Source organism: Quercus lobata, chromosome 2 (assembly GCF_001633185.2).
Source record: "Quercus lobata isolate SW786 chromosome 2, ValleyOak3.0 Primary Assembly, whole genome shotgun sequence".
NCBI classification, from domain to species: domain Eukaryota; kingdom Viridiplantae; phylum Streptophyta; class Magnoliopsida; order Fagales; family Fagaceae; genus Quercus; species Quercus lobata.
Window position 1 is genome coordinate 35,422,774 of NC_044905.1, and position 8,822 is coordinate 35,431,595.

An 8,822-nucleotide genomic window follows, 5' to 3' on the forward strand; every position below is an offset into this window, starting at 1 on the left:
TCCATGAACGGACTAAACACATTGAGATTGATTGTCATTTTATCCGTTATCATCTTGTCCATGGTGCTCTCAAGCTGTTCTCCGTATCCTCCAAAGATCAACTTGCAGATATCTTCACCAAGTCACTTCCTAAGGGACGCACTCGTGATTTGGTTGACAACCTCAAGCTGGTCTCACATCCACCTTGAGTTTGAGGGGGTCTCTTAATGTATATTATGTTATGGGCTTTAGGCCTAGCTAGTTTACTTGTTTAGCACACTTGTACTTGTACTACACTTTACTTGTACAGCACACATATGCTTACTTGTACTACACACATATGTCTCTTATATAAAAGTACACATGTATATTCTTTGATTACGAAATACAATACAATCATTCTGTATTTCTAACACCAACAAAGACGTCCAGGTATGAAACCATCAACCATCAAGCATGAGAGAGAGAGAAAGAGAGAGAGGAGCTCATAGAGAAGATATGAGATAAAGTAGAGAACTTGTCGCTGCTATTGAACACCATCATAAACAAGGTTGTTAAACCCGGACCGGACCGTAAGGTCCGACCGGAAAACCTGGGAACCGTTCAGATTCACGGTCCATTTAAGGTAAGGAACCGTTCCATGCAAAAAAAGCATGGAACCGTCCGGACTGCGGTCCGATCGTCCGGGTCTGTGAACCGTGACCGGTTCACACGGTTCGAACGGTTCCCTTGTTTCAGCCTTTTTTTTTTTTTTTTTTCCCCCTATACGGCGTCATTCCACCTTTTTTTTTTAACCCTCTCTCAAAAATCACTCTTAGCCTCACTCTGAAACCCTCTCTCAATCACTCTCAATCCTTACTCGTCTCTGCCTCTCTCAAAAATCACTCTCAATCCTCACTCTCTCAAGTCTCAATCACTCGTCTCTGCCTCTCCCTCGTCGCCGTCGCACTCGCAGCTCAGCCCAGATTTCTTCCTCAATCCTCACTCTCTCAATCACTCTCTCCCTCGTCGCCGTCGCACTGTTGCAGCTCAGCCCAGATCTCTTCCTCACTCTCTCAAAGTCTCAATCACTCTCTCGTCTCTACCTCTCTCCCTCGTTGCCGTCACAGCTCAACCCAGATCGCAGCTCACTCTCTCACGCTCATCTCTGCCTCTCTCCTTCGTCCCCGTCGCAGCTCACTCTGTGCCTCGTCGCCGTCGCCGTCGTTGGTACTTTAATCTGTTTTTTCTTTGTTAATATTTGCAAGTTGATTGTGGATGATGATATAGATTTGAAGTGTTGGTGTGTAAATTGATTTGGGTCAATTGAAAATTGATTGTGGATGATGATATAGATCTGAAGTGTTGGTGTATGTGAAGACAAGGCTTGTGATATTATTGTAATTGTGAAAATTGATTTGGGTCAATTGGTGTTTCTGTTTGCCAAAATTACTTTGTTGTGTCTGCAACTTCTTGCTGCATGTTTTTTTTTTGTATTTTTTATTGCTGTTGGTTTCAATAATATTTACATTATTCTCAAATCATTTGCCCCATTACTAAAAGCAATCTCAACATAATTGAAATCCCAGAATTAACATAGCATCTGAATATGCTAGATTTCAAATTTACTTAACTACAGCTATCAGACCACATATTAATAAAAAAATAAAAAGAGAAGAAGAAAAATGACCTTCAAGAATAGAACAGGTGGACCATGGACCTGTTTCAAAATGAGTTCAGTGATAGAACAGGCAGACGCCTTATAGTATCTTAACTAGCTTTTTCTTATGATGGTGTCCTGAAAACAATTGGCCCTAATGTCTCACATACTTGACAAGCACAATGAAGAAGAAATGACTAATCAAAATGTGAAACAAAAGTAAGCTAATAGCTAGTCAAAGTGAGAAGAAGCAAAAACAGTAATACAAGTACCAATGACTTGCAGAAACCCTGTGCTTTCCCAGATAAGAAGACATTATTCTCAGAAACCCTATGCTTTCCCAGCAATACAAGTTAATTATTTAGTTTTATTTTATTTTTTTTTTTTGGGTCTGTTGCATAATGAGTAGGTTCTGTGGAAAGTTGAAAAGGAAAAGTGAATGTGGGATTAGGATGTTTTAGGGATCAGTTTTTGTATTATGGTTCAATTAACTTGTGGAAAGGATGTTACATTTGAAAAGTTTTTTTGTCTAGTGACTTGTTTCTTTCATGCATTTTTGATGGGAAGGAGTTTTTTTTGTCTAGTGTGTAACAATGTGTAATTGTGTACTGTATTTTTGTAAGTTTTATGTATTTTTTAGAAATAAGCTTTTCTAAATGAATTAGGCTATTTTAGTTAATTTTTCTATTTTTTTCATTAATTTAATGTTTTTATATATATTTAAAATAATTATTAAATTAATTATGACGTCATCACGGTTCGATCCCGGTTCGACCTCGGTCCAACCTCAAAACCCTTGAACCTCTCCCTTTTACGGTTCAATGAACGGTCCGGGTTTGAAAACCTTGATCATAAATGGAGGTTTCTGATGGTCCAATCGTGTTGGGCTTCTTAAGGGTCAAGGAATTTCGGTGGTGGGTCCATTGAGAATGCAGATGAAAATGTTGGTTGGGTTTTGTAAAACATCTCTTGATCCTCGAGAACTCTAAATGTGAAATTACATAAAATCATTCAAGATACCAACTTTGTGTTCGAATCCCGATTAATCAACATTATGATAGTTTGAAAGACAGCCACCTTCTTCAAGTACATCGTTTCCTTTTGAAAATAGTATTTTCGCCTCCCTAAAAAATATCTTGATTGAGAGGAATCACATGCACAACGTTGTACCACGATAAGCATGTAGGAAAATCAAAATTATTTGCAAGGTATCCAGCTTCCCCGATGCCAATAATTGACGCAAAATTGGTGTTGAAAAGATAATTGCATAAAATTATTAATGACACCAAATTGCACAAAATGGAGATTCAGAAGGCCCAAAATGAGTTGCCTAAAGTCATGAGCAAAATTGGAAACTATAGAAGTGTCAAGAATATATATATATATATATATATATAGCGTTAAGTTTAAGTTATATTTGGTATAACTCTAAGTAATATTACACCACCTAATCAATCAATCAATATATATATAAAAGCAGAGATTTCATGTGAGAGTGCATGAGGTCTTGTCACGTGACACTCTAATGTTACATTTAGCATTTTTTACATTTTTTCATTAAGTTTTTTTTACTGTTACCCAATAGATTATAGTAACTTATTTTTATATTATATAAATTTAGCATTTTTTACATTTTTTATTAAGTATTTTTTACTATTACCTAATAGATCATAATAACTTCTTTTTACTATTATATCAAATATAAGTTGTTCATTGCAAAATGGACTACCTTTTAAAAGTAGACCAAACCTTATGAAAAACTCAAGCCTAATTATTACCTTGCACATTATGACCAAAGTTTGACTCTTCTCACGTGTAAATCAAAGCAAAAACTCTAACCCTCTTACAAACTCTCTTCTTCCTCCCCCATGTATAGATGATACTTCTAGAAAATCTCATTCTCATGAAATCATGTTTCCATTTTTCCTCAATTTCAATTCAATATGCTTTTATCTATTATTAATGTTCTATGCAATTTATGTAGACAAATTCTCTATCATCGACCAATGCAACAAAAATATATATAAATCTTGAGATCCTTGAGGTTGTTGGAATAATTGAAAAGTGCATATTTCTAAAATTTATAATAACAAAAAGTCTAATAAATAGCATATACTATCTCACAAAATGTCATTAACTTAATATTTTGGCAAAAATGCAAAACTGACCCTCTAACTTTCACTCTTTTTCATTTCAGTCCTCTAACTTTCAGTCTTGTCAATTCAATCCTCTAACTTTCAATTTTTGTCAATGCAGGATTCCGTTAAACCCCAATTATGGGCTGCCGTTAACTTTTTTTTTTTATTATTAATTTCCAAATTAAAAGAAAAAAAGAAAAATCTGAAGAGAAAAAAAAACATTTAACGAGATTGAGACCCAAATCCCTAACATAGTAAGAGCTTGGGGTTTTTGAAGGAGATCTTGAGGGTGCGGTTGGAGAAGGAGTCTTGAATTTGGACGGGCTTGATGTTGTCGAAGAGGATCGAGAGACCCGCGTTCGCCATGTAATTGAACAACTCGATTTGGTGGCGGAACAGCTGCCGCAGCGGCTCGAGGTCCTCCGGAGCCGGCATCAGCCTTGGCTTCACGTTCCGTTTTAGCTGCTATATTTCGAAATACTGGGGAACAAAAGGCGGCTCCTGTCTTCTTGGTTTTCTTACTTTTGTTGTGACATCTTTGCTTTTGATTTTGCTCTTAGTACGTTAGGATTTGGGTCTCAATGTTTCTTTGTGATTTCAGGGGAAGGGGAACAACGTTAAATGTTGTCTTTTTCTTTTTTTCTTTTTCTTTTTTCTTTTAATTCCGAAATTAAAAAAAAAAAAAAAGTTAACAGTAGCCCATAACTGGGGTTTAACGTAATCCTACATTGACAAAAATTGAAAGTTAGTGAACTAAATTGACAAAACTGAAAGTTAGAGAACTAAATTGACAAAACTGAAAGTTAGAGGACTAAAATGAAAAAGAGTGAAAGTTAGAAGGTCAATTTTGCATTTTTGTCTAATATTTTCTTTAAAAAATTTCAATGATAGGGATGGTAAAAAATATGATCCTATACAAGAAATACCAAAAATATATGCAAAACAATTTTCATAGGAGGATTTATCTTTAAATAATATGAAGACAATAGTAAAGATAAAATGCATTGAATGAGATCCTATGAAATAGGTTTGTTAACCATTTCAAAGGATACCCATCATTTATGTTAAAAAAAAAAATTACATTATATTATTTACATTAAAAAATAATATATATATATATATATATATATATATTAATTTCAAAGTTCATTGCAAGATGTGAACTACTAGGGTATTGCAACAATAAGTAACCTTGATACAACAAAGGATTGGTATTACATTTTGTGCATGCTTTATGAAAGGAATGTCAAACCACTAGCAGGATCATCTTGGTGTGCAAAATGTGAAACAAAAACAAATTTTTCTATCCCAAAGTTAGAGGCACTTACATTAACTACATACTCTCCAAATATTTATAATATATTTATCTCACTATAACTACTATATATATATACACATACAATTGCGAACTACTTTACATACAGGATTCAAATTGAAATTTTTGATGCACCTGACAAAACAAATTTTGTGATATTTGATCAAGATGCTGAGAAAATCCTAAATAAATCTACAAGAGATTTTGCTAAAAAATAAACTAAGGTACAACTTATTTAAATTATTGTAAAACTATTGATATTGGAGAAGGAATCCCACGTGATTTGGGGAAAAAAAAATAAGGAAAAAAATGAATTTTCCTACTTCATTTGAATGGATTCAATCTAAAGGATGGTTTTGAAAATTACATAGTTGTTAAGATTTTTGATGCACCTTCAAATGACAAAAAGGTATGGAAGAAAAAATATATATACACAATCCAATTGATATATTAATTCTTTTTGCTGCACTATTCCAAAATTAACAAAAAAAATAAAAACATTTACAAAAAACTGTCACATCATTGAAATTTAATATAAATGCAAATACCTTCGAAAAATCTTAGCGACAAAGTCCAAACTTTGTAAGATCTAATCAATAATCTCCCGGTGCCAATTCATTAGTGATTAACACAAATTATATAACAAAAGGAAAAAGTGATGAAAGCTCAAAAATTGAACAAATATGGACAGACTAAACTTCAAATGTTGAAGATGGAGAAACTGATGATGATAACCAATGTCACCATACCGCAATAACAAAGCATTGAAGAAGAAAAAAAAGATTTCATAATGAAGTTTTTTATTACATAATATAATAAAAATCAATAATATAAAATGAATTAATATGCTTTTATCAACTTTTATTATACAATATTACTCCAAAGTTGTATTAATTATTGCTCATTATTTGAACAAAATAATTATAATAGATATATGTGTGCAATTTATAATTGTTACTTTTTATAATGAACTCATTACTAACAAAGTTTTATAATAAATATGCCATAATATATGTATAATATTTTTCAAAAACAAATTTACATAAAACATTACAACATTATTTGTGCATTGCACGGGCAACTTACTAGTATTTATTAATTAGATGTGAATTTTGATAAATACACCATTGGATTACATTATTTTTATACATTCTCCATACTTACAAAATTTAAAGATGATCAATAACCATGTCATTAATCAATTGATTAAATTCAATTTTTATAGTTTAAAATCTATATATATATATATATATATAAAAGAGATCTCATGTGGGAGCGCATGAGGTTCTGTTATGGGCACTCTAATTTTGCATTTAGTTTTTTTTACCTCTTTTCATTAAGTTTTTTTTACTGTTACCCAAAAAATCACATTAACTTATTTTTTATTGTTATCTCATTAATCTTTCATTAATTGTTTGAGTTTACACCATAAATTTCTCTCTTATTCATGTCTTTTAGCATACCCATTCTTTTAGTATTAAAAATAAAAGAAAAAAAATAAAAAATAAAATAAATTAAGGACTAATATAACCAACCAATAAGGTGCGATGGAGAGATAGAGAGATATGAGAATGTTGTGGATTGTTAAATGAAACATATTATTTCACTATTTCCAAATAAAATACTTGAGATTGATAAAGCATTTTTTAGAGAGAGAAATAAAAGAGTTTGAGGGGCCGTCACCATTGTCATGCTGACCTATCTCCACCATTAAGCCGCCAAAACCCCTATGGGTAATTTTTTTTTTATTGCTTCTTACAATGAACTTATTACTAATAAAGTTTTATAACAATTATGCTATAATATATATATATATATATACACAATTCTCTCAATATATATATATATATATATATACACAATATTCTCCAAAACCATCTTACATGAAACATTACAACATTATCCGTGCATCGCATGGGCAATTTGTAATGTATAAAAGATGAGTTTATGGATTGAATGGTAAATTATATCCGATTGGCATCAAAATTGGCATGCATGTTAAGAACATATAGAACAGATAATTCAATGGTTGGATTTTCAAAATATGAAATCAATAATAAGTTATTAGGTGGTGTAACATTGCTTAGAGTTATACTTAAGTGTAACTTGAACCCATATATATATATATATATATGATTTGACTTACTTCTAGTACTTTTTTAACTGGAGATCTGTTTTTGTTTTAAATACACAATGACAAGTGGTAGTGAGTTTTAATCTCCACTTTTTATTTAGTTAGTGGGTTATGTGGTAGTTTCTCATTAAAACAAAAGAATATTCAAATTAAAAAGTATTGGAAGTAAGCAATGCCCTAATATAGGGTATGGCTTACTATAAATAGGACCCCCCTCCCCCCATCATTTGGGATCACCAAAAAGCCTTCTGCGGCCATTTTCCCTTCATTTTTCCACCAAAAATCCCCTCTAGACCTCTATCTGAGCAAAAAAGTCAAAACCAAGTACTCTGTTTGTTCCCCAACTCTTTTCACTCGGCACGATCTAGATGATGGACTCGTGCTCTTTGGGAGGCGGATTCTAACTATAAGCAAGTTTCTTGATGGTAAGGAAATTCCACACATGGCAAAAAGATGTTGTAGATGTGTGGGTGAACTTCATTATTCATACCAAGTAAAAACAATTGATGCTATCCCACATGCATCAATCTTGACGCATGCACGATATCATGAACATGTGTCCTTAAAACTAAGTCAAGGGTTACCTTCATCTTGCATTTCACAATATTAGAAGGGATAATCAAAACTAAGTATAGTCATTTGACAAGCATCTTGGGGTGCTATTATGACTGGGTTTAATCTCTAATTGAATAGGTAGTTGTTTGGTCGTATTCAAGATGACCGGTCTCCTAAATAAGAAAATAGAGAGGGAAATTGGGATAATAATTCTTTGCCGCTTTATTCATTGCCTTCTACGTTAAATATAAGTCCTAGGAATTCAAATGACAAACAGATAACAATAGATAATCCTATGACTATTCAAATATTAACAGATAATCCTAAAGGGACTCAACTTCTTAGAAACTCAAATACAAATACCAATTCAAATATAACTTTATCTAGATAACCATAATTCAAATAAGAATGTAGTAGCAACTTCATAGTAATCCAAATACGAATTTCAAATGCAATACTATCCACCCACGACAATAGCTAATAGTGCACCCCTTTCTTCAAACTTTCCTCTTTTTTCCTCCTAAAAATGCAATCTATCAAAACTAACTATTCCTCTTTTTTCTCACACTTAATCGGTAACCAAACAAAGCCAGAAAATTACGATTAACAAACCCAAAATCACAAACACAGAAATCATTGAATATACATGTTTAAATAAAAATAATTACAACATTTTCTCGGCTATTTTCTTGCCATCCAAATGGATCCAAGATCTAACAAACCAACCATTTTCTCAGCTTCTTTTCTCGGTCGAATTGCAGAGACAGTACAGCGGTTCGACAGATATTCTTTAACGACAAGTTGTTTGGGGGTTTGGTGGCTTCGAATTCGCTGAGGAATAGTGGGGATTTTGATTAGAGGGTGAAGGAAATGTTGAGTATGAAATGTCCATCGAATGATGCTGTACCTGCATCGCTAGTTTACGGGTTTTCTAGGCTTGGTTGGGGCTGTCATGGTGAGAAGAGAGGAGAGTGAGTGAGGCTTGGTTGTGGCTGTGGTGGTCAGAGGAGAGGAGAGTGAGAGAGGAGAGAGGGAAAGGAAAGTGAGGCAGTGAGGACTAAG